This window comes from Mustelus asterias, chromosome 14, assembly GCF_964213995.1.
Source record: "Mustelus asterias chromosome 14, sMusAst1.hap1.1, whole genome shotgun sequence".
NCBI classification, from domain to species: domain Eukaryota; kingdom Metazoa; phylum Chordata; class Chondrichthyes; order Carcharhiniformes; family Triakidae; genus Mustelus; species Mustelus asterias.
The window spans coordinates 83039794-83066621 of record NC_135814.1 but is presented as its reverse complement, the minus strand read 5'-3'; the positions used below and the strand labels follow the sequence as shown (position 1 = coordinate 83066621).

Genomic DNA, 26828 nt, shown 5'->3' with positions numbered 1-26828 from the left:
GATATGATCTGCTCTTCAGCAACTTTTAGTGGTTAAATCAAAATAACTCCCTGACAGTCTCTGACAGTATTGATAGGCAGAGGGATCTGGGTGTACAGGTACACAGGTCACTGAAAGTGGCAATGCAAGTGGAGAAGTAGTCAAGAACGTATACGGCATGCTTGCCTTCATCGGCCAGGGCACTGAGTTTAATAATTGGCAAGTCAAGTTGCAGCTTTATAGAATATTAGTGAGGTCACACTTGGAATATAGTGCTCAATTCTGGTTTCCACACTATCAGAAGGATGTGTAGGCTTTGGAGAGGGTACAGAAAAAAATTATCAGGCTGTTGCCTGTTATTGGGTGCATTGGCTGAGAGGAGACGTTGGAAAAACTTGGTCTCTTCTCACTGGAACAACAGAGGTTGAAAGGCGATTTGATAGAAGTCTACAAGATTATGAGGGGCATGGACGTAGTGGATAGTCAGAAGTTTTTTCCCAGGATGGAAGAGTCAATTACTAGGGGGCATAGGGTTAAGGTGCGAGGCGAGGGACAAGGTTTAAAGGAGATGTATGAGGCAAGTTTTTTACACAGAGTGTGGTGGATGCCTGGAACTCGCTGCCAGGTGAGGTAGTGGAAGCAGATACGATAGTGACTTTTAAGGGGCGTCTTGACAAATACATGAATAGGATGGGAATAGAGGTATATGGTCCCCAGAAGGGTAGGGGGTTTTAGTTCAGATGGGCAGCATGGTCAGTGCAGGCTTGGAGGGCCGAACCGCCTGTTCCTGTGTTGTAATTATCTTTGTTTTTTGTTCTAAAGTCAACAAGTAATAATTTATTTATCTAACTAACAGTAAACAAGTTAACTAAACTATTAACAAACCGAATAAAACAAGATTCTAATGAAATGCTGTTCCGATAAATACAATTCCCCCTTATTACTAAAGTAGATAAATCCCCAGGGCCTGATGGGATCTACCCCAGAATACTGAGGGAGGCAAGGGTGGAAATTGCTGGAGCCTTGACAGAAATCTTTGTATCCTCATTGGCTGCAGGTGAAGTTCCAAAGGGCTGGGGGATAGCCAATGTTGTTCCATTGTTTAAGAAGGGCAGCAGGGATAATCCAGGAAATTATAGGCCGGTGAGCCTTACATCAGTGGTAGGGAAATTATTGGAAAAGATTCTTAGGGACGGGATTTACTCACATTTGGAAACAAATGGACTTATTAGTGATAGACAGCATGGTTTTGTGTAGGGGAGATCGTGCCTCACTAACTTGATCGAGTTTTTTGAGGAAGTGACGAAGATGATTGATGAGAGAAAGGCAGTGGACGTTGTTTATATGGGCTTCAGTAAAGCCTTTGACAAGGTACCTCATGATAGACTGGTACGAAAGGTGACACATGGGATCAGAGAGCTGGCAAGATGGATACATACTGGCTTGGCCATAGAAGACAGAAGGTAGCAGTTGAGGGGTGCTTTTCTGAATGGAAGGCTGTGACTAGCGGTGTTCCACAGGGATCAGTTCTGGGACCTTTGTTGTTCGTAGTATATATAAATGACTTGTAGGAAAATGTAGCGGGTCTGATTAGTAAGTTCACAGATGACACAAAAATTGGTGGAGTTGCGGATAGTGAAGAGGATTGTCAGAGGATACAGCAATATATAGACCGGTTGGAGACTTGGGTGGAGAAATGGCAGATGGAGTTTAACCCGGACAAGTGTGAGATAATGCTTTTTGGAAAGTCCAATGCATGTAGGAATTATACAGTAAATGGTAGAACCTTTAGGAGTATTGAAAGGCAGAGAGATCTGGGCATACATGTCCACCGATCACTGAAAGTGGCAATGCAGGTGGATAAGGTAATCAAGAAAGCATGTGGCATGCTTGCCTCCATCGGTCGGGGCATTGAGTATAAAAATTGGCAGATCGTGCTGCAGCTATACAGAACCTTAGTTAGGCCTCATTTAGAATATTGTGTACAATCCTTGTCGCCACACTACCAGAAGAATGTGGATGTTTTGAAGAGGGTACAGAAGAGGTTTACCAGGACGTTGCCTGGTCTGGAGGGTATTAGCTATGAGGAGAGGTTGGATAAACTCGGTTTGTTCTCACTGGAGTGACGGAGGTTGAGGGGTGACTTGATAGAGGTTTACAAGATTATGAGTAGCATGGACAGAGTGGATAGTCGGATGCTCTTTCCGAGGGTAAAAAAGTCAAGTACTAGGGGACATAGGTTTAAGGTGCGTGGGGAAAGGTTTAGAGGAAATGTGCGAGGCAAATTTCTTTACCCAGAGGGTGGTGAATGTCTGGAACGCGCTGCCTGGCGAGGTGGTGGGAGCAGTTACGATTGCGGCATTTAAGGGGCAACTAGACGAATACATGAATAGTATGGGAATGGAAGGATACAGACTCCATAAGTGCATATGGTTTGAGTTTAGGCAGGCATCATGATCAGTGCAGGCTTGAAAGGTTGAGGGCCTGTTCCTGAGCTGTACTTTTCTTTGTTCTTTGTTTGTTCTTATTAACAACAAAAATAGAATTTTAGTCACTCTCTAAATTATAACCAGGTTGTGTGTCTTCCGGAATATTCTGGGCCTTCTCTGTTGACTCTCCTGTCTGGAACTTCTTTCTTCTTTGGTACCTTTTCTATTGAGATGAAGCTTTGAGTTAATAGCTGTGAGCTGTGGCAGATGCTCCTCTCCTCTGTCGCACTGTCCCATTCCTTTTATACCTGTGAAGACATATCAAGATCCCCACAATATGATTGGTCCTTGGTTGCCAAAACCATCAAATTTAAATGATTAGGCTCTTGGTATCCAAGTGCCTAATACAAATTGATAGACCGAATTCAAGTAATTCAAATGCCTGAAAGCCTGTTGCCTTGGCAACCCTGCTGCCTGGCCTTCCGACACAAATGTTTCACTTTGGGCACTCTCTCTGTACTTGCATTTTTTTTAACTTTCTAAGCACAGAAGAAGCACCACCTCTTAAAGTGACCATACAATGCTTTCTCCCTAGCATTTTACAATTCTACAAACACCAATCTACAATTACTCCACTCAACTTTGCAACACTAAGTTCTTGAAAAACGTGGCTAATGAGATAGTTAGAACATAGAACATTACAGCGCAGCACAGGCCCTTTGGCCCTCGATGTTGCGCCGACCTGTGAAACCAATCTTAAGCCCATCTAACCTACACTATTCCAATATCATCCATATGTTTGTCCAATGACCATTTAAATGCCCTTAATGTTGGCGAGTCCACAACTGTTGCAGGCAGGGCATTCCACGCCCTTACTACTCTCTGAGTAAAGAACCTACCTCTGACATCTGTCCTATATCTATCACCCCTCAATTTAAAGCTATGTCCCCTCGTGCTAGCCATCACCATCCGAGGAAAAAGGCTCTCACTGTCCACCCTATCCAATCCACTGATCATCTTATATGCCTCTATTAAGTCACCTCTTTGTTCTTTGTTCTTCTCTCTAACGAAAACAGCCTCAAGTCCCTCAGCCTTTCCTCATAAGACCTTCCCACCATACCACGCTGGTATCCTGGTAAATCTCCTCTGCACCCTTTCCAATTCTTCCACATCCTTCCTATAATGCGGAAACAGAACTGTACGCAATACTCCAAGTGCGGCCACACCAGAGTTTTGTACAGCTGCAACATGACCTCATGGCTCCGAAACTCAATCCCTCTACCAATAAAAGCTAACACACCGTACGCCTTCTTAACAACCCTATCAACCTGGGTGCCAACTTTCAGGGATCTATGCACATGGACACCGAGATCTCTCTGCTCATCCACACTACCAAGTATCTTACCATTAGCCCAGTACTCTGTATTCCTGTTACTCCTTCCAAAGTGAATCACCTCACACTTTTCTGCATTAAACTCCATTTGCCACCTCTCAGCCCAGCTCTGCGGCTTATCTATGTCCCTCTGTAACCTGCAACATCCTCCCGCACTGTTCACAACTCCACCGACTTTAGTGTCATCCGCAAATTTACTAACCCATCCAGGTCATTTATAAAAATGACAAACAGCAGTGGCCCCAAAACATCCTTGCGGTACACCACTAGTAACTGAACTCCAGGATGAACATTTTCCATCAACCACCACCCTCTGTCTTCTTACAGTTTGTCAATTCCTGATCCAAACCGCTAAATCACCCTCAATCCCATGCCTCCGTATCTTCTGCAATAGCTTACCATGGGGAACCTTATCAAATGCTTTACTGAAATCCATATACACCACATAACCCAGACTGATTACATCCATTTCTAATCGGCCTTTAACATCAGTCGGACTCATAATTGCAGCAGGAGACTCCACTGCTGGTTGAGCTGCCATAAGCGACCACTCCAGCATCCTGTCATGTCTCATGCCTTCCGTGTTTTCCAGTTGCGGTGATGTTCCAGGCTCTTCAATGGTTGATGCATTGTTTTAATTTTCCAAAATTTCCTAGATTCGGGGAAGGTTCCATTAGATTGTAAAATAGCAAAGGCAACTCCTTTATTCAGAAAGGGGAGACAAAAAGCAAAAAGTTACAGTCAAGTTAGCCTAAGGAAAATGTTAGAAGCCAATATTAAAGATGTTGTAGCAGGGCACTTGGAAAAATCCAAAGCAGTCAGGCAGAATCAACATGGTTTTGTGGAAGGGGAATCATGTTTAACTAATTTATTGGAGTTCTTGGAAGGAATCGCACGTGCTGTGAATAGAGGGGAATTGGTGAACGTACTCTTTGTTTCCTGTAAGCTAGCCAATCTTCTATCCATGCCAAGCTATTACCCCCTACACAGGGTGCTTGGTTGTGGGGTGGATGTTATGGGGTCCTCTGGGGGTTGGGAGAATGGGGATGTACTGTGTGGGGCTTGGTCTGAGTTTTTAAATTTGTTTTTCTGGAGTTAGAAGTGCTTTATTTCCTTTTGAATTTTGCCCAATCAATTAAAGCAAGTACTAGGCTACCAATAACCTATAAGATTTGAATTTGATGATGTTGAAAAAGTCGGACCAATCCTGTTGTAGGAAAATTGATAGGTCATCACAGGTATAAAAGAGAGTGCAAGAGGGAAACGAGAATTAGCAACTGCCACCTTTCAGGTTGAGAGGGAGAGAACAGCTCTCCACCCTGCCTTAACCACTGAAAGGTAACAAATCAAAAAGAACTCCAAAAGCCACAAAACCTGGTTGTATTTTTTGAGAGTGACATAATTCTATTATTATATTTTTGGTTAATGAATGAGTATTATATTTATTTGAACAGCATTCCAGAATCGTATTTTATTTGATATGTTACTTGTTTAGTTAAAGTTCCCTGTTAGTTAAATAAATAAATTGTTAAATGTTCATTTTCAAGTTCATTAACTTTCTGTTAGTGAACCACTAAATGTTACTGAAGGACAATGCACCTTCCCACACACCTTTAACAGATTACAAGGTGAGGTATTCCTCTTTGGGGGATTTGGCATTACGTCTTAAAGAGGAACAACCTCCGCATCATAACATAATCCTTTCAGAGTAACTATCAGGGCTAAACTGGCCGAACCATCCGAAGTTAGTGATTTAAATCACTTTGTCGGATGGTTCCGGGAAGTTAACTCTTACATGGGAATTTCCTGGAGAGATTCCCCAGTCCATCATTGGGTTACCCCCACAAATATGATGCTGGGGAACCAAGAAGTTGTAGTCCAATGTTTCCCCTCAGGGAAAATCTAGAAATGCAAAGGCACATTTTAAAAATAAGGGTTCTCCCATTTTAAACAGAAATGGGGAGGATTTTTTTCCCCTGAAAATCATTAATCTCTGGTGGGTGATCAGCTATAGAAAGCAGTGGAGGCTAGGTCATGCATATATTGAAGGTTGAATTCTGTGTTATCACCCATGCATGCAGACCATCTGTGGCAGGACAAACCAGTTCTGGCTGCAGTGAAAAGGCTTACAGGCATGTTCTGATAAAATCACTGGTAGAAAAAGCTGTGCATGTGTGAGTGAACACAGTAAGAGTTTTAACAACACCGGGTTAAAGTCCAACAGGTTTATTTGGTAGCAAATAATCTGGTAGCAAAAAATTTGCTACCAAATAAACCTGTTGGACTTTAACCTGCTGTTGTTAAAACTCTTACTGTGTTCACCCCAGTCCAACGCCGGCATCTCCACATCATGTGTGAGTGGCCACAGTACAAGGCGAGCGTGCCTGCACAGATGTGTATTTGCTTAAAGAGACCTTCTGATCAGCATCAGCAGATATAGTGCAGAATTTTAAGATTTCCATTGGCCTCTTTTAAGGTCAAACCAAATAAACAAACTCAAATTAAATCAGGATGGCAACACCAGAGCTGGGAAGGCCTGACAACTGGCATTGGAGAGTGCCATTTGTATTCTAGCAGGAGTGGTGTCAGGCTATTAGTTCAATTAAATATCATATTAGGACCATTCAGCAGAATATTACAGACAATGGAGCGATGTTTGGATGGCTCCCCATTTTTCCATCTTTCAACTAACTTCAACAGGATGTGTTTTAAAGGAGTGCTGTGACTTTCAAGAATAGATACAAGACAGGTTAAGAAAAAAAATAAACATTTTCCCAACACCCGAAATGTAAACACAGCAACACTGATGGGGGGTAGTATTGAATTCTTAGTATGAGGCCCTTCATTTTAGTTTTACACTAATAAATAGACTGGGTTTAGGTAATTATAAAGTGTCTTATATTTAGTGAGAATTCACAATGTGCCTGGAACAAAACATGCAAAGGTATTCTAGCAGGAGTGGTGTCAGGCTATTAGTTCAATTAAATATCATATTAGGACCATTCAGCAGAATATTACAGACAATGGAACTACAAAGGTATTATAAACTGTATAACCACAAATTAATCAAGTATTATAAGCTTAAGCTGTATTTTCAATACATGTATATTGTGCACCTTGGCCAACTTCATTCTGAATGCAGCATGATGGGGAACACAGTGGTAGACAAGCCAAATTCTGTTAATACAATGGAGCATAGAAAGACAGCTTTTCTTATCTGGATATGTGAAAGGCAAGTTTAATCATAGGTCTGCTACTTAAGGGAGTAAATTCGTTCATGGATGGCAAGGCTGGAGCAGTCTCTCAAGCTGATAAAGGAGGCCCAGGTTCCAGCGAAAGAGTGACTCGTTTCACCAATTAAAAATCACAGATGTTAATAATGGCCTTGGTTACTGGTAATGACGTGGGTTGGTTTTCTAGGTAAAGGGGAAGGAACTTACCCCTAATAATCTCCTATTCCTGTTGATAGGTGAAACGTTATTGGCTAAGGTAATAATGTTGAATATTGTGATTGGACCCTCCAGTCTGATTGACAAGACTGGGTGGGATATTGAAATGTTCAGAATAATATAATTTTATCTAGCAATATTAGCCCAGAGAGGACAGTCAACCCTCATTGACTGTCTTTCTCCTGATGCATGCATTAGCAAATAAATTCCTTTTCGTTCTTTAACTATATACTGTCTTTTGCAGTCTATGTATTGGTTGAGTGAGGTTCAACAAGTACAGAGCATCCCAGGGGATACCTGAGAAAATTCCTCTTACAAACACCACTCACTCATTTACATGAGACGCACATATGCATACAAACTGTTGTGATCCTGGCTGATGTTACTACGGGACGCAAGGTCTCAGAATGGAACCCTGGCTCAAAAGACCATAACTTTTACTTTTTAGCTTAGAAACGTGAATGAATAGAGTCACAGGATTGCAGTGAGCTTGTAACAAAATAATGAAACATTTATTAAGCATGAAAAGATTGACTATAATACAATATTCCTTTATCTCACCAATATCTTCAAAAATGTACACAGATTTTTAAGGCAAACATGGGTAACAGAATATATCTTATACTATAATGTTCTCAGCAAGTACACAGTCCCTGTAAACCAACAGGCCAACTGTAGTCAGACACACCCCACTCTGAAACCAAGTGGCAGATGCCCAATCAAATTTCTGTGGATTTCTCAACAAATCCCCCCAGATGCTCATTACTCTGTGGGCCAATTGGTCTCACTGGAACTCTGATTTCTACACAGGTGTCTCCAAACTCCACTCGCAAAAAGACAAGACTTAAAATCTTCTCCAAAACAATGCTTTCCCTCAGCAGTTTTCAGCAGGATCCACTTTCAGGATTTCAAAGTCTCCATTCAATATTTCTCTGCCTTGAATTTATATGTGCATGCAAGCTTCCACACAATCTCTCAGGTACTCACATGCCAATAGAATACTACTGCTTCTTGGCTGTACTAAGGTCACCAATCTTAGGATTGCTTCATTATCTGGCTTCTCGCTAGTCAACTCCATCAGGTCTGCACCTTTCAGCTCTGTCTTTAACTGGGAGCCTCTCTCTGCCCCTTTCTTTAACAAGGGAATAGTACTTTGGTTAAGTTACAGTTCCTTTTGTCCCTTCAACTTCAGTCTTCCTGAGAATTCACTTTTATTGCTGGTTGCTAGAACTATTTAGCTTCTGGGACTTGCTTTCTTCCCATTACTCCATTGTTCTACTGTTAGTAGCCCCTGTGAGATGTTTCCTCTCCAGCTACCTAGTGCCAACTGCCTTGAGTCGAGCTAAAAACTAAACTCAAATTCTAACCTAAAGATGGCCCTGGTTGCTAAGTGACAGCTCAGTCTTTCTTAATGCTCTGTATGCTTTTTGTGTTATAAACTCTCTAATCAGAATACAGGCAGTCTGAAATTAAACCAAAACACCCATACATGGGGGGGGGGGGGGGGGGGCGCAGGGGGATAGTGCCTGGGTGGGATTGTGGTTGGTGCAGACTTGATGGGCCAAGTGGCCTCCTGCACTGTAGGATTCAATGCAAGGTCTGCACGTTCTCCTTCTGACTGCGTGGGTTTCCTCCCACAGTCCGAAAGATGTGTTGGTTAGATGTATTGGCCATGCTAAATTCTCCCTCAGTGAACCAGAACAGGTGCCAGAGTGTGACTATTAGGGGATTTTCACAGTAACTTCATTGCAGTGTTAATATAAGCCTCCTTAGAATCATAGAATCCCTTCGGTGCAGAAAGAAGCCATTCAGCCCAGCGAGCCTGCACGACAACAATCCCACCCAGGCCCTACCTCAATAACCCCACATATTTATCTGAAGGGGCAACTTGTGACACTAATAAATAAACTAAATGTAACTTTTAATTACATTTTAGATAGCTGCTGGATCATCACCGACAATTCAGGCGCTTCTTCCCTGCACGGAAGCACAAGAGACTCCCACTCAAGTACTTGGTGCGCTTCAGCTTACCCCATTGACCAGGCTGGGGCGGGGCTAAACGGGAGAGAGCCAGCCCAGGGCGGGGCGAGACAGGAGAGAGCCAGCCCGGGCTGGGGCGGGGCGAGACAGGGCCAGCTCAGACGCGCACGCTGACGATGACCGGGGCGGGGGGCGCGCACGCTGCTGCCGGGGCGGGGCGCGCGCACGCTGTTGCCGGGGGCGCGCACGCTGCTGCCGGGGCGGGGGGCGCGCACGCTGCTGCCGGGGCGGGGGGCGCGCACGCTGCTGGTGGCCTGTCATCGGTGTGCAACCGTTGGTGTTGCCGTGAGGAGGGGGGGAGAGGGTTGAGTTGTTGTGATGTTGTGAATGAGCGGTTCCCGGGAAAGGGGCCGGCAGCAGCAGGAGGAGGAGGAGGGCAGCGGCCGCTCTCTCGGTGGGTGTGGAGCTGGTAAGAGGTGAGTACCGGCGGAAGAGCCTGGGCCGCTAAGGCCCCAGGATGTCAATGTCTTGTTTTCATCACCATATCCCGCGGTGTCCTCACTGCCGGCCCCCTGTGTGTGCTTCATATTCATCCTGTGTGTCTCCCGATGGGGTAGGCGGCTGGCACCCCCTCGCCCCCAGTCTGCAGACGAGTCAGGGTCTGGGGGAATGTGCTTGCCATATTAATATCTATTCAATAAGTTGTTTGTGTTGGTTTCCCTTCATGTGTATGAGGATGAGGTGACTGCGCTCAGTCTCATGATCAGTTCCTGATCTCGCTGTTTGCTGCCAGTGGTGATTTTAAAGGCGGGGTACTTGTACCGCAGCCCACTTTCCAACTCGAATTCAGCTTATTTTATCCGCTGTTTTAATGCAACTGTTACCCATTGATCATTTGTAGTCTTCAGGGTGATGCGCAGATCGCCAAAGCTTAGCACAAAAGGCTTTGAAGCCCTTGGTATTCGCCGCCCACTTAGGTGTTTATCAGGAGTGCCATCTTAAACACAAAGTTTATATATACAGCATCGCAAGCTGCCAACCTAACGCCTCTCAGATTTTAAATTTCGGATATGTTTGCCTGTGAGGCAACAGCACAAGAGCAGCCATTCCGAAACATGCAAATCTCCAAAATCCAAACAGGAATAATCATTAAAAAAAAAGTCTGTGTACATATAACTTTCTTGCCTGAGCTTTGTTGGGCTAGATTTCCAAGATTCATGGCATGACCCACAGACGATAGTTTTGGACACTTATGCATGTTGTCTCCAATGTCAGTGAAGACTGGTATATTTTTGCTTATTACAATTTTTGGTTTGTAATCGAGACACTTTGTGCCACAGATGAAATAGTGACAGGATTTGCTGCTGTTCTGAGAAAAAGCTATCCTGATGTGTAGAACTGCAGCCAACTAAGAATTGGGAAATAAAGTAATCCAAAATTTAGAGTAGGGGACAACGACAAATGACCAGACCAGGGATGGTAGTGGCACTCCTCACATCAGCTTCATCTTCTGCTCCTCCCATTGCTACATCTGATATGAGCTGTAATATGCCCTAAGCCTCCAGAAAAAAAATTATGTTTATGACACAAAACTTAAAGTTATGTGAATTTAAGATAAAAATTCAAATAGGGTAAACAACTGTCAAACGTGTAGCTTGATCGAGGAGTGGTGGAGTGAGGATGGAAGCAATGAGTGCTTCATCTATTGATGCTTGCTTGGACCATTACTGTTTTCAAATTACATTAATAGCTTAGATTTGGAAGTTCTTCAGATCAATCTACATGTATTTCTAAAATGTGGGGAGGGACAGGTGAGTTCATTGAGAGAGAAAGGATCTGAAAAAAGTAAAATGAATAAAATCGATGTTGACAGGTGAAGGAAATTTCATAGAATCATTAAATCTTTACTGTGCAGAAAGAGGCCATTCAGCCCACTGAGTCTGCACTAACAACAATCCCACCAGGCCCTATCCCCGTAACTCCAAGTATTTACCCTGCTGATCCCCCTGACACTAAGGAGCAATTTACCATGGCCAATCAACCTAACCTGCACATCTTTGGAGTGTGGGAGGAAACCGGAGCACCCAGAGGAAATCCACGCAAACACAGGGAAAATGTGCAAACTTTGGGCGGCACGGTAGCACAGTGGTTAGCACTGCTGCTTCACAGCTCCAGGGTCCCGGGTTCGATTCCCGGCTCGGGTCACTGTCTGTGTGGAGTTTGCACATTCTCCTCGTGTCTGCGTGGGTTTCCTCCGGGTGCTCCAGTTTCCTCCCACAGTCCAAAGATGTGCGGGTTAGGTTGATTGGCCAGGTTAAAAAATTGCCCCTTAGAGTCCCGGGATGTGTAGGTTAGAGGGATTAGCGGGTAAAATATGTGGGGGTAGGGCCTGGGTGGGATTGTGGTCGGTGCAGACTCGATGGGCCGAATGGCCTCCTTCTGCACTGTAGGGTTTCTATGGTTTCTATGGTTTCCACACAGACAGTCACACAAGGTCGAATCATAGAAACCCTACAGTACAGAAAGAGGCCATTCGGCCCATCGAGTCTGCGCTGACCACAATCCCACCAAGGCCCTACCCCCATATCTCTACATATTTTACCCACTAATCCCTCTAATCTACGCATCCCAGGACACTAAGGGGAAATTTTAGCATAGCCAATCAACCTAACCTGCACATCTTTGGACTGCGGGAGGAAACCGGAGCACCCGGAGGAAACCCACGCAGACACGAGGAGACAAAGCGCCATGGATCGAACCCGATCCATGGCGCTTTGAGGCAGCAGTACTAACCACTGCAACCATGCCAAAATTGCTGATATACAGATGTTGGACTAGTTAAAAGTGATGTTGAAAGAAATTTAGTGGTGTCAGATCTGATGCTTAAACCTTCTATGACTGCTGGTTTTCCCAGAACTAATTTTTATCAATAATATTGTGATTCAGCCTCTATTTAAGGTTGTTTTTTTTTAAAGTTTGACTGAACCACATGTTCAGCCAATTATACTTGTGCTTCCTTAGATTAGGAACGCATTGTAGAACTGTTCACTAGTTAGTGACTTTGGGGCAATCCAGCATTGCTGTTACTGGTCTAATCAACATAGGCATATTCAATTAGCATGGATCAGCGATCAATAAAGCAAATAGAATGGTAAAATTATATTATGAAATCAGTAGTGTATAAATTTTGAGGATGGAGTGTTATATCCATCCAGCACTCTGATCAGACTGCTCTTAAATATTGTAACTGCTTTTATAAATTAATCCGTGGGACATGGGCGTTGCTGGCTGGCCAGCATTTATTGCCCATTCCTGGTTGCCGTTGGAAGGCAGTTGAGAGTCAACCACGTTGCTGTGGATCTGGAGTTGCATGTAGGCCAGGGTCACCATTCTAAGAAATCTGGATGCTGCAATAGTTGTTTCTTCTAATAGTTGAGTTAAAATGGGTCAAATCATCATCTTTATTAATATATAACTCACAGTTTGACACTTCAGCTCCGGTCTGTTAATTGGCACTGTAAGTGATGAAGCTACTGAAAAATCTTAATAAAATGTTCATCTAATTTATTTTCCATATTCAGCAAGAATTCATGTACACAAGTGTCTTATGATGCCTTACAATTTATTATATAAGAAATTGAATATACTTGGAACAGTAGAAATTTTAAGAGTTTACAAATCTTAAACTTTTTGGAGCTTTATTTGTGACACTGCAAATACGACTTTTCTGATTTAAGAAAATGCTTTTATGTATTTTCCTATCGTGTTCACTGGAGAACTATTAAACAAAAGCATATGATGATAATTAATATTTCATTAATAATTGTTTCCATCAACTGTTATTGCTGAAAACTACTGCTTCAATCACTACTGCTGTGATTGAAAATTTTGTCAAGTGCCTGAATAACCAAATACTATAGATATATAAATGCATCAAATGAGGTGAGATGATCTTAAACTATTTTGGAGTCATTAATACCCTAATCCTTTTAAAAATTGTACCTCGTTTGATAAAGCACTCCTTTGGTCCCTTTTCCTGCCTTACCATGTGCAAATTACAACTCATTTAGACTTCTGTGACCTTTTGTCCTCACCCATACTGTGTTCAGCACTCCCAATTTCTTGTCCTTGCTAACCTCCACTGACTGTCTCTTCAAATTAAACTCAGGATTTCTGTCTTTGCTTTCAAATTTCTCTAAGGCTATGGCTTAACTTAAATAAGAAGTACACAAACCAGTAAAGCATGGAAATTTGAAACAAAAACAGAAACTGCTGCAGAAACAGCATCTGTGGAGACAATAGGTGATTGACACATGTTTCCAGGATTTTCTGTTTCTGATCTTGACCTAACCTATATCGGTATCCTTCAACCATATGCAACCTCTGCATCAGAGTCTGTGGTTTAGTTCAATCTCTCTCTCTGCACCATCAGTAACAGCTCCTTCAGTTACAATGTCATTGATCACCTTAACGATATTGCTATACCAGTTTCATCATTGCATTCAAAAACTATAACATTTCTTTTACACATGTTTTCCATTTTATCCTCCAGCTTGCAGAATTCTGAGACATCTTTCCTTATGTGGGCAAATACAATAGAACATGAAATTGTTTAACGCCATGTAACGACTTCTGTGCATATTAAGTTACCATAACAATGGCTGACTATATTATGTATCCCCAGAGTTTTGAATTTTATAACTTGAATTACCTAACAGTTTGTCTGGGATTAGTAAAAATCCTTAAGCAGTACAATTACTTAGAGCAAGAGACTGTCCATAGCTGGGAGGAAGGTTGGGGCAAGAGTAAAGTGGTAGTTGTTGGGATCCAATAATTAGGAGGACAGATAAGACCATAAGACATAGGAGCAGAATTAGGCCACTCGGCCCATCGAGTCTGCTCCGCCATTCAATCATGGCTGATATTTTTCTCATCCCCATTCTCCTGCCCTTTTCCCATAACCCCTGATCCCCTTATTAATCAAGAACTTATCTATCTCTGTCTTAAAGACACTCAATGACCTGGCCTCTACAGCCTTCTGCGGCAAAGAGTTCCACAGGTTCACCACTCTCTGGCTGAAGAAACTCCTCCTCATCTCTGTTTTAAAGGATCGTCCCTTTAGCCTGAAGTTGTGCCCTCTGGTTCTAATTTTTCCTACTAGTGGAAACATCCTCTCCACGTCCACTCTATCCATGCCTCGCTGTATCCTGTAAGTTTCAATAAGATCCCCCTCATCCTTCCAAACTCCAACAAGTACAGACCAGAGTCCTCAACCGTTCCTCATACGACAAGCTCTTAATTCCAGGGATCATTCTTGTGAACCTCCTCTGCACCCTTCCCAAGGCTAGCACATCCTTCCTTAGATATGGGGCCCAAAACTGCTCACAATACTCCAAATGGGGTCTGACCAGAGTCTCATACAGCCTCAGAAGTACATCCCTGCTCTTTTCTCGCCCTCTTGACATGAATACTAACATTGCATTTGCCTTCCTAACTGGCGACTGAACCTGTGCGTTAACCTCAAGAGAATCTTGAACAAGGACTCCCAAGTCCCTTTGTGTTTCTGATTTCCTAAGCATTTTCCCATTTAGAAAATAGTCTATGCCTCCATTCCTCCTTCCAAAGTGCATAACCTCACACTTTTCTACATTGTATTCCATCTGCCACTTCTTTGCCCAGTCTCCTAACCTTCTCTCTTCTGCAGCCCCACTGCTTCCTCAATACTACCTGACCCTCTACATATCTTTGTATCATCTGCAAAGTTAGCAACAGTGCCTTCAGTTCCTTCCTCTAAATTAATGTATATTGTGAAAAGTTGTGGTCCCAGCACTGACCCCTGAGGCACACCACTAGTCACTGGCTGCCATCCTGAAAAAGACCCCTTTATCTCCACTCTCTGCCTTCTGCCAGTCAGCCAATCCTCTATCCATGCCAGGAGCTTACCCTTAACACCACGGGCACTTAACTTATTTAACAGTCTCCTATGTTGCACCTTGTCAAAGGCCTTCTGGAAATCTAAATAAATCACGTCCACTGGTTCTCCTTTATTTAACTTCCTTGTTACCTCCTCAAAGAACTCTTAACAGATTTGTCAGACATGACCTCCCCTTGAGAAAGCCATGCTGACTCAGTCCTACTTTATCATCCACTTCCAAGTACTCTGCGATCTCATGTTTAATAACGGACTCTAAAATCTTGCCAGTGACTGAAGTCAAGCTAACTGGACTATAATTTCCCATCTACTGCCTGCCTCCCTTCTTAAACAGCGGTGTTACATTAGTTACTTTCCGGTCCCCCCCCCCCCCCCCCCCAGTGATTCCTGAAAAATCACCAGCAATGCCTCCACCATTTCCTCAGCTGTCTCTTAGAACCCTGGGGTGTACTCCATCCGATCCAGATGATTTATCCACCTTCAGACCTTTCAGTTTCCCCAGATCCTTCTCCTTAGTGATGGCCACTACACTCTCCAGTGCCCCCTGATTCTCCTGGAGCTCTGGCATCCCACTGGTGTCTTCCACCGTGAAGACATGCAAAGTAACTATTCAGTTCCTCTGCCATTGCTTTGTTTCCTATTATTACTTCTCCAGCCTCATTGTCCAGTGGTGCAATGGCTATTTTTGTCTCTCTCTTACCTTTTATATATTGAAAAGGTAAGAGGGCGGCACGGTAGCACAGTGGTTAGCACTGCTGCTTCACAGCTCCAGGGACCTGGGTTCGATTCCCGGCTTGGGTCACTGTCTGTGTGGAGTTTGCACATTCTCCTCGTGTCTGCGTGGGTTTCCTCCAGGTGCTCTGGTTTCCTCCCACAGTCCAAAGATGTGCAGGTTAGGTTGATTGGCCATGCTAAAATTGCCCTTAGTGTCCTGAGATGCGTAGGTTAGAGGGATTAGTGGGTAAAAATATGTAGGGGTATGGGGGTAGGGCCTGGGTGGGATTGTGGTCGGTGCAGACTCGATGGGCCGAATGGCCTCTTTCTGTGCTGTAGGGATTCTATGATTCTATTCTATGATTCTATGAAAAAAACTCTTTCTATCTTCTTTTATATTACTAGCTAGCTTACACTCATATTTCATCTTTTCCCCACTTATTGGTTTTTTAGTTATCCTCTGCTATCTTTTAAAGGCTTCCCAATCCTCTGGATTCTCACTAATCCTTGCCACTCTGTATGCTTTTTCTTTTGCTTTTATGCTATCCTTGTGTAACCCCCTGCTGACCACTATATGGGGCTACTATTTAAATATTCAATCAACAGGATCCCGAATTCCTAGCGGTTGATGTTGATTTGGCTAATTCCCTGTTTACCCATAAATGTCAGTACTGTAATCGGAATATCAAAAATAAATTTAATAACAATTATAATTAACAGACATTAAACAGTGAGCTCTGATCTATAACCGTTGGGGCCCATCCGTTGGTGCACACATGGGGAAACTCATCCTCAGTAACACATTTGTAGACACTGTTCCAGTTGGATTGTATAGTCCCCACCAGTTACTCACGACACACACACACACACACACACACACACACACAGTCCAGGAGAGACACACGTGTGGAAGATGATGCCGCAGGAGGCAGAGGTGCCGCGAGCTATCCGTGCAGCAACGCAGGTCGAGTGCGCTGAAGGCTGTCCTCCTCGGCAGTAATGAAAAGAACAGGCAGGGGAACGCCTGGCTGCCTCTCACTCCAAACTGAATTCTCACTGCCTGGGAAAAGCTCTCTCTCTGCACACTCCCTCTCCAGCTCTCTCCCTCTCCAGCTCTCTCCCTCTCCAGCTCTCTCCCTCTCCAGCTCTCTCCCTCTCCAGCTCTCTCCCTCTCCAGCTCTCTCCCTCTCCAGCTCTCTCCCTCTCCAGCTCTCTCCCTCTCCAGCTCTGCCGCTGCTTCACTTCCTGGCGCCTTTTTTTCCTCCCGCCCCCAGAGCAATCCCATTGGCCCAGCCCACATCACTCAACCAACAGCATCCTGTTCACAGCACCCACCTGGCAAACAGGACACTGAAACCCACAAGGGACAAAGAACACTGGTAAATGTCTTCCCCACAAATTTTCCTCAGTCCCTTACATTCTCCCCCCACCAAAAATACAGCATGCCCCCATGCTGAAGTACATGACATAGGACCCAGTTAACCAATTACACCATGTACCTTATAGTGTGATGACTGGTATAATAGTGGGTGAAAAGAGTGGTACCTTATTTATACATGACGAGCACTGAGCAAAGGAGTTACACCACCATGTATGACAACTATTGCAGTGTTCAGGAAAATGCATAGTGGGTGGCGTAGCTGAGTGAACACTTGTATGTCCTACTACTACAGACTTTGCACACGGCTCTCCCAGCTTTGTATAATGGAAACGGTCTGCTGGCTTTCTCTCTCTCTGTGATCTCCTTATCTCTGGTTCTGGATTGGCTATGTTAGATGTGTCTGTAGTGTAAGTGCCCTCAACAGAACTGTCTGATTCTACTTCCCTTTGCTCAGTTACTACCTCTTCTATCACAACAGGTAGCCCTTCTGAAGATTCTGAGCTCGCTGCGACTTCTGTCACTTCTGTAGCATTTGTGGGGGGATTGGACTCTGTAGGCATGACATCCTGTTCCGGTTGTTCACAGATTCCCTCCGGATTGTCAATGATCAAGTCCTCTGGGTAATGTCCATACTCTGACTCTGAGTCTGAAGAGTTTTGATCTCCCAGGGGCACATCAGCTGCGGAGTCATCTTTGTGAACCTCAGGAGTTTGATTCCTTTCTTTTGCTTTTCTGCGCCTGAGGGCTCTTGGAGAGGGAGTAGGCTTTGAGTCAACCTCAGTGCTCATTTGGACCTCTTGTCCCAGGGGCAAAATATGATTTCGGTGCATGACCTTAATGGGTCCCGAACCATCTGCAGGCTTTAGACGATAAACAGGAAGATCAGACATTTGACTCTCAACCACATAAGGATTTGCACTCCACCGATCAGCAAGCTTCTGTTTCCCTTTCAGGCCAAGGTTTCGAATGAGGACTCTATCCCCAGGCTTCAAGCAATGGTAGCGCACTCTCTGGTCATACCTCTCCTTGTTACTTTGGTTCATTTTAGCGGAAGTGGCTTGGGCCAACTGATAGGCTGCTTGCAGCTCTTTCTTCATCTTAGACACATACTGCAAGTGGGAAGTTGTTGAGGTCCCATCCGCTGACACGCCAAAGCAAACGTCCACAGAAAGTCTGGCTTCCCTCCCGAACATTAAAAAGTAGGGTGAATACCCGGTAGCTTCATTTGGGGTACAGTTGTACGCGTGGACCAGATGTGCAATGTGCTGACTCCATTTGGACTTTTGACTGGGCTCAAGAGTTCCTAGCATGTTCAACAGGGTTCTATTGAACCTCTCTGGTTGAGGGTCACCTTGTGGGTGGTATGGTGAAGTTCTTGATTTCCTCACACCCAACATGGTCAACATCTCTCTCACCAACTGGCTTTCAAAATCCCGACCCTGGTCTGAATGTATGCGAGTTGGTAGGCCGTAGTGAATGAAGTATTTCTCCCATAGAGTTCTGGCAACCGTTATGGCTCTCTGATCCTTGGTTGGGAATGCTTGTGCATACCGAGTGAAGTGGTCAGTGACTACCAACACATTGCACACATTGCGGGAATCAGGTTCTATGGAGAGAAAGTCAATGCATACAAGATCCATAGGGCCTGAACTTTGGATGTGGGAAAGTGGTGCTGCTCTCTGTGGCAGAGTCTTTCTCTTAATGCAGTGTTCACATGTCTTGCAGTATGTCTCTACGTCTAGCTTCATGCGGGGCCAGAAGAACCTGTCACAGACGAGTGCATAGGTCTTGTCAAATCCCAGATGTCCATTGTTGTCATGCAGTGACTTCAGAATCATACGGTGGAACTGCTTGGGGAGCACAAGCTGTCGCCGTAAGCGTAGGTCAGACTGTTTGACTGTCCTGTAAAGCAGACCCTGCTCGATTGACCACTTCCCCCACTCTCGTTTCAGAAGTGTAAGATCAGGATGGTTTGTCTGTATTTGACTTGCCGGTGCCTTCTGATTGACAGCTAGCCATATTTCTCCTATACACGGGTCGTTTTTCTGAGCAGCTTGAAGCTCTGCTGGACTGAAAGTGGGCAGCTGATCAGCTACTACTGCAACGGTATGACAGAAAGCCTTGGGAACTGCAGACACATGAGCCCCTATTTGTTCGATCACACATGGATAGGAGTCGGGATAAAGGGGGAGGTGGCTAGATGGGTGGAGAACTGGCTTGGTCATAGAAGACAGAGGGTGGTAGTGGAAGGGTCTTTTTCCGGCTGGAGGCCTGTGACTAGTGGTGTACCGCAGGGCTCTGTATTGGGACCTCTGCTGTTTGTGATTTATATAAATGATCTGGAAGAAGGAGTAACTGGGGTGATCAGTAAGTTTGCGGACGACACAAAACTGGCAGGACTTGCAGATAGTGAGGAACATTGTCAGAGGCTACAGAAGGATATAGATAGGCTGGAAATTTGGGCAAGGAAATGGCAGATGGAGTTCAATCCTGATAAATGCGAAGTGATGCATTTTGGTGGGAATAATGTAAGGAGGAGCTACACGATAAATGGAAGAACCATAAAGGGTGTAGAGACGCAGAGGGACCTGGGTGTGCAAGTCCACAGATCTTTGAAGGTGACGTCACAGGTGGAGAAGGTGGTGAAGAAGGCATATGGCATGCTTGCCTTTATAGGACGGGGCATAGAGTATAAAAGTTGGGGTCTGATGTTGCGGTTGTATAGAACGTTGGTTCGGCCGCATTTGGAATACTGCGTCCAGTTCTGGTCGCCACACTACCAGAAGGACGTGGAGGCTTTGGAGAGAGTACAGAGGAGGTTTACCAGGATGTTGCCTGGTATGGAGGGGCTTGGTTATGAGGAGAGATTGGGGAAACTGGGGTTGTTCTCCTTGGAAAGACGGAGGATGAGGGGAGACTTAATAGAGGTGTATAAAATTATGAAAGGCATAGATAGGGTGAACGGTGGGAAGCTTTTCCCCGGGTCGGTGGTGACGTTCACGAGGGGTCATAGGTTCAAGGTGAAGGGGGGGAGGTTTAACACAGATATCAGAAGGACATATTTCACACAGAGGGTCGTGGGGGCCTGGAATGTGTTGCCGGGCAAGGTGGTGGAGGCGGACACACTGGGAACGTTTAAGACTTATCTAGACAGCTATATGAACGGAGTGGGAATGGAGGGATACAAAAGAGTGGTCTAGTTTGGACCAGGGAGCGGCGCGGGCTAATTGTTCCTTGTTTCTCGTGGAAGTGGAAATGACTAGGGTTGGGAAGCATTTTCCGATCAGGGCCATTGTGATCTCCTGGACTCGTTTCGATCGCCTAAGGGGGTCGGAGAGGAATTTCCCAGATTTTTTTTCCCCATATTGGCCCTGGGGTTTTTCACTCTGGGTTTTCGCCTCTCCCTGGAGATCACATGGTCTGGAATGGGGGGGTGGGGGTGAGTTAATAGGTTGTAATGAACAAAGCATCGTAGCTGTGGGGGACAGCTCGGTGGATAGGATATTGGTATGTAGATAGGCTGGAAAATTGGGCGGGGATCCTGGATTCAGGATTCAATCCTGGACCGGGGAGCGGCGCGGGCTTGGAGGGCCGAAGGGCCTGTTCCTGTGCTGTATTGTTCTTTGTTCTTTGAGTGTCCTGCTCGTGTGCTACTCGACACAGTCTGACAGAGAGCCCACACTCCTGGAACTGGGATTTCTTGCCATTCATCATCTGGTGTCATGCTGTCATGTGGACGTCGAGACAACGAGTCTGCGTCAAGGGTGTGCCGGCCTGGTCTATACTTAAGGCTAAAGTTGTAGGTGGACAGTGCTGAGAGCCAGCGATGACCAGTGGCATCCAGTTTAGCTGATGTTGTGATGTATGTCAGGGGATTGTTGTCCGTTCTGACTTGTACAGTAGCTCCGTAAAGATAGTCATGTAGCTTATCCACAATAGCCCACTTGAGAGCTAAAAACTCCAGTTTGTGTGCTGGATAGTTTTTCTCAGATGGCGAGAGACTTCTGCTGATGAATGCAACTGGGCGTAGACCATCATCATGCTCTTGGTATAAGACACCACCTAGTCTGTCCAGGCTAGCATCCACGTGCAGGATGTAAGGCTTCTGTGGATCTGCGAACGCCAATACAGGGGCTTTGGTGAGCCGGGTCTTGAGTCCTTGGAAAGCATGTTCGCATTGCTCACTCCACCGAGAGCCAAAGGGTTCAGAAGGCTTGAAGTAAGTCTTGTCGGGTGAGTTTGCAGTCTGACTCCCCTTGGAGCGGGGACGGGGAGGATATCCTTGAAGGAGTCCGTTGAGGGGACGGCAGAGTTTGGAGAAGTCCTTGACAAAGCAGCGATAGTAGCCACAAAATCCAAGGAAGGATCTGAGCTCTGTCACCGTTTGGGGTCTTGGCCAGGAGACAACAGCCTCTACCTTGGATGGGTCCATCGCTATTCCGTCCTGCGACACTACATGTCCAACGTAGGTGACAGAAGTCCTGCCAAACTGGCACTTGTCAAGCGACAGCTTCAGACCTTCTTCTTGGAGCCGGTCAAGCACTTTGAGCAACCGCTCCTCGTGTTCTTCGAGGGTTCGTCCAAACGCAATGAGATCATCCAGGTACACCAACACCTCCAGAAAGTTCATGTCGCCGACAGTATGTTCCATGACTCTCTGAAAAGTGGCCGGTGCTCCGGAAATTCCCTGAGGCATGCGTTCGAACTGATAAAAACCCAACCGGCAGATAAAAGCGGTCTTCTCCTTGTCAGCCTCACTCACGGGTATTTGATAGTACCCGCTCCTCAGGTCGAGGACTGTGAACCATTTACTCCCAGACAAGCAGTGAAGAGCGTCTTCTATCCTTGGGACAGTGTACTGGTCCGGTATTGTTCGAAGGTTAAGGGTTCGGTAGTCCACGCACATTTGTACCTTCCCTGACTTCTTGCGTACGACTACTATTGGCGATGCGTAGGGACTACGCGATTCAGAGATGATGCCATGGCTTTGTAGTTCCTGTAGGTGCTGGCGCACATCCTCAAAGTCAGCAGGCGACAAGCGACATGATCTCTCTCGGAAGGGCCTTGCATCCTTCAGTCTTATTTCATGTCTGGTGCTTTTAGAACAACCTACATCCCACTCGTGCTGAGAGAAAACCTCTTTCCTCTCCATCATTCTCTCACAGAGACGCCTCCTTGCCTCCTCTGGCATAGGAGAGGCTCCAAAATCAAAAGAGGAAGGGGTCAGTTCGATTGCAGCTTTATTCGCACACTGTGCCCTCGGCAGAGGAACAGGGGCTACTGGAGTCCCACGTTTCAAGGAGATTTCTCTGGATGACAGGTTCTTCACAGTCACAGTAATGCGTCTGCTGGAAACAACTGATGCAAGATGAACCTCAGGCCTCACCCACAACTCTTCAGGGGAAAAAATGTCAATAGGCTGATCTATCAGTGCTAGCTGGTCTGTGAAATCACCAGGAAACTTTGGGAGGCCAGTGACTTTAAACACTTGTCCTGGTTGCAAGGTGATTGGCTTGTGCTGGGTAAACCACACAGTACCATGCTTATCTACCCCTTCTGTTGTTTCAGACTGGGTGAGTGTCTCATAAGCTTCTCGGAGGACGGGGTGTATGGTCAAAGTACCCAAGAAGCGTTCTCCCGCCTGTTCTTTACAGGACTCCACCAACTCTCTCACCAGCCGGGTATTTGCCCCCACCAGCACGGCAATGTTGTCATCTTTCACAGGGTCAGGACATACTAAGGCCAAAGTGTCAACTGTCTGCGGCACTCCGGTTACAGTGGCAGTGAACTCGAGTTGTATGGACAGGTAGCCATCATATGGGTATTGGTGAGAGCTTAAACCCCATATTTCCAGGTCTTCAAGTGGCTGGAGAGGTAAGTGTTTCAGGTAGGTGTCGTAGAAGTTGCAACAAAGAACAGTACAGCACAGGAAACAGGCCCTTTGGCCCTCCAAGCCTGTGCCGCTCCTTGGTCCAACTAGACCAATCGTTTGTATCCCTCCATTCCCAGGCTGCTCATGTGACTATCCAGGTACAAAATGGTTACTTGGGAGCCACTGTCAAGCAAAGCTCTTGCATAAACTCCTTCTATTTGCACAGGTACACCAGAGATGGGCCCCACTAATCCTGCAGGTAACTGTTTTGAGCCTTGCTTCGCTGGGGGTGGACAGTGGGTGGAACGTATTTCACACGGAACCAAGCACCGTTCCTTCACATGGCTCCTGAGAAGTTTCCCTGCTGTCTGCTTGCTTTGATCAGCTTCTGATTCACTTTCCTCAGATCCTCGAGTTCTTTGCACTCTCTCCTTGTATGCCCATCTTGCCCACACCTGTAGCAAAAGATTCCTGCCGGCAGTGGTTTGGACATTTTCACTCGGGGCGACGCGTCCCGAACAGCAGCTTCTGGCGCTTGCTGTACGGACCCAGTCCTTGCTGTCGTACTTTCCGGTGTAGGGGTAACTGGAACGGCGCTCAACAGTCTGGCCACCTGAGAAGTCAGTTACCTTACCTCCTTTCGTAGGCTGTTCAACTCAGACGTAACTGAGGACTGCGGTACACTGGCGGTGGCTGCGGTGGCAGTAGCTTTCACCCCTTCTCTGGCGCTAATCCAATTTTCTTCCTCTCTTACCTCCCGCATCAGCTGGAAGAAGGAAGGGGGTTTGTCCAGGGTGTGGCTCATCCTTACACGCAGAGCAACCATGTCTCGAGTGAGTGCACCCTTGACTAGCTGTTCCATCCGAGCTCGATTCATGTCTGCAGCCGTAATTCCTCCCTTAAGAAGAGCACGATGGAGAAGTTTGTCAAGGCGATATAGAAAAGCAGAGAGTTTTTCTCCTTCATCCTGGTATGTGTGTCTGAACTTGGCCAAGATGTCGGCTCCACTCTGTGGTGCCATAAGCTGTGTCCAGAGCGGATAAATAATTGGTGGCCGTAGCAGTGGGAGTGCTAACTTTCAAAAATCGAACAATGTCAGCAGCAGGCCCTTTTAAACTCTCCACTATACGCTGTCTCTTGGCGGCGTCAGTGCATTGCCACTCATTGATCATCTGGGTAGCCTGCTCCATCCAGGCATCGTATTCTTCCTCACCTGGGGGTACATGTTTCAGTCCTGAAAACAGTCTCAGCTTTCTGTAGCTAGGCCCATCGGTAGACACTTGGTTGCACTTGTCCACCAGTTTGCCAATAGCAGTCACTAAATCCATGTTCACATCCACTTTGGGAGCTTGATTTTCTGATACTATGGCCTGAAAATCGTCCATTGACTTGCCTTCCTGTTCAGGAACAGCATCCTGTGTGTCCAAGCTTTCTAGCGTATGCACAGCCCATGGCCCAGCTTTTCCTTCAATACCTACATCTGGAGGTACAATGTCAGGAGTTAAATCAATGCTAGTCTCCACTAGTATGAACAACTGTGTGCCAGTAGAATCCCCACGGCGACCACAAATCTTGGTGCGACCAAAGACTTTCACTGTGTTTAAGACCCTAGCAATGGTCTCCTCACTAGTATCTATTGGCACATTGCTCAGTAATATGCCACGAGAAAGACTGATATTCTTTTGGCGGCTCCAGTCAGCAGCCTGAGAAAAATCCATTGTCTTAAATGAGCTACTAACACTGTAAAAAAAACTTTTCCTGTTGTAATTACTGGGTTAACTGTTACTGACTGACGGGGAAAAAAATTATTTGACCTGTCTGGTAAACTGGAATGATCTCAGCGGTGCCTCCAAAAATGTAACCCCCTGCTGACCACTACATGGGGCTACTATTTAAATATTCAATCAACAGGATCCCGAATTCCTAGCGGTTGATGTTGATTTGGCTAATTCCCTGTTTACCCATAAATGTCAGTACTGTAATCGGAATATCAAAAATAAATTTAAAAACAATTATAATTAACAGACGTAAAACAGTGAGCTCTGATCTATAACCGTTGGGGCCCATCCGTTGGTGCACACATGGGGAAACTCATCCTCAGTAACACATTTGTAGATACTGTTCCAGTTGGATTGTATAGTCCCCACCAGTTACTCACGACACACACACACAGTCCAGAAGAGACACACATGTGGAAGATGATGCCGCAGGAGGCAGAGGTGCCGCGAGCTATCCGTGCAGCAACGTAGGTCGAGTGCGCTGAAGGCTGTCCCCCTCGGCAGTAATGAAAAGAACAGGCAGGGGAACGCCTGGCTGCCTCTCACTCCAAACCGAATTCTCACTGCCTGGGAAAAGCTCTCTCTCTGCACACTCCCTCTTCAGCTCTGCCTCTCTTCAGCTCTCTCCCTCTCCAGCTCTCTCCCTCTCCAGCTCTGCCGCTGCTTCACTTCCTGGCGCCTTTTTTTCCTCCCGCCCCCAGAGCAATCCCATTGGCCCTGCCCACATCACTCAACCAACAGCATCCTGTTCACAGCACCCGCCCAGCAAACAGGACACTGAAACCCACAAGGGACAAAGAACACTGGTAAATGTCTTCCCCACAAATTTTCCTCAGTCCCTTACACTTGATTTCCCTTGTCAGCCATGGATGCCTCATCCTCCCCTTAGCACGTTTCCTCCTCCTTGGGATGAATTTCTGTTGTGCCTCATGAATAACTCTCAAAAACTCCTGCCATTGCTGTTCCACTGTCTTCCCTGCTAGGCTCCTTTTCCAAACTATTCTGGTCAACTCCTCCCTCATGACTTTGTAGTTACCTTTATTTAATTGTAATACTGTTACATCTGACTCCAGCTGCTCTCTCTCAAACTGCAGGGTAAATCCTATCATGTTGTGGTCACTGCTCCCTAAGAGTTCCTTCGCCTTAAGTTCCCTAAGCAAGTCTGCCCCATTACACATCACCAAATCCAGAATTGCCTGTTCTCTAGTAGGCTCTGTCACAAGCTGCTCCAAAAAAACATTTAGACATTCCACAAATTCCTTTTCTTGGGACAGATAGCATCATTTGCAATCAGGATTCAGAGCCCCATACCAAAGTATGGCACCTTGCCTTCCTCGTGCATCTCAAATATGGTAGAAATGTTATTAGGAGAGGAGGAGAAACAATCCAGTCATTGTGATCCACATTGGGACCCAGCAACAGTGAACAACTATGTAAGTCTAAATTAAGATGGTATGTGACTTGGAGAAGAATTTGCAGGTTTTGGTGTTCCCAAACACCACCTGCCCTTTTAGGTGGGAGAGATCATGGGATTGAAAGGTGCTGTCAAGGTGGCCCTTGCCAATTGCTGCAGATGGTGCACATCAGTGTACCCTCTACTTTTGTTTTGGGGAATGCGGATGATTTGTTTAAGTGCATGCCGGCCCTCTGCAGAGCAATCTGGTCAATTTCACTCCCTTGTTTGATCCCCGTCTGCAGTTATTTATTTCAATTGCCCGTCAATTTTCTTTTGAAATCATTGATTTTGCTTCCACCCTCATGGCCAGTGAGTTCCAGGTCATTGCTTCTCTTTGCGTAAAAAAAACGTTCTTTCTCACCTTCCCCCAAACGTTTTGCCCAGAACCTGAAATCTATGTCCTCCTTGTATATCAGCTAATGGGAACAGCTTTTCCCTGTCCACCTTCTCCAAACCTGTGAATAT

General features: G+C 45.6%; 1 protein-coding gene and 1 long non-coding RNA gene across 5 annotated transcripts in view; one reads left to right on the top strand and one right to left on the bottom strand.

The window, feature by feature from the left end:
- Nucleotides 1-163: 163 nt before the first annotated feature.
- On the bottom strand, nucleotides 164-9301 carry LOC144504074 (uncharacterized). The gene is made up of 3 exons (XR_013499578.1): nucleotides 9180-9301; nucleotides 4201-4502; nucleotides 164-2716 (listed from the first exon to the last, which is right to left on the bottom strand). It is a non-coding gene; the product is annotated as an uncharacterized LOC144504074 (long non-coding RNA).
- A 210-nt stretch (nucleotides 9302-9511) lies between these two features.
- The window catches only part of pikfyve (phosphoinositide kinase, FYVE finger containing), a 161840-nt gene continuing 144523 nt past the window's right edge, over nucleotides 9512-26828 (top strand). For 2 of the 4 annotated variants that reach the window (XM_078228705.1, XM_078228703.1), the window contains exon 1: nucleotides 9512-9706. The gene's annotated coding sequence lies outside the window, so the exon portion shown is untranslated. The remainder of the gene's footprint in view (nucleotides 9707-26828) is intronic. The other 2 variants (XM_078228706.1, XM_078228704.1) reach the window with 2 other exon arrangements.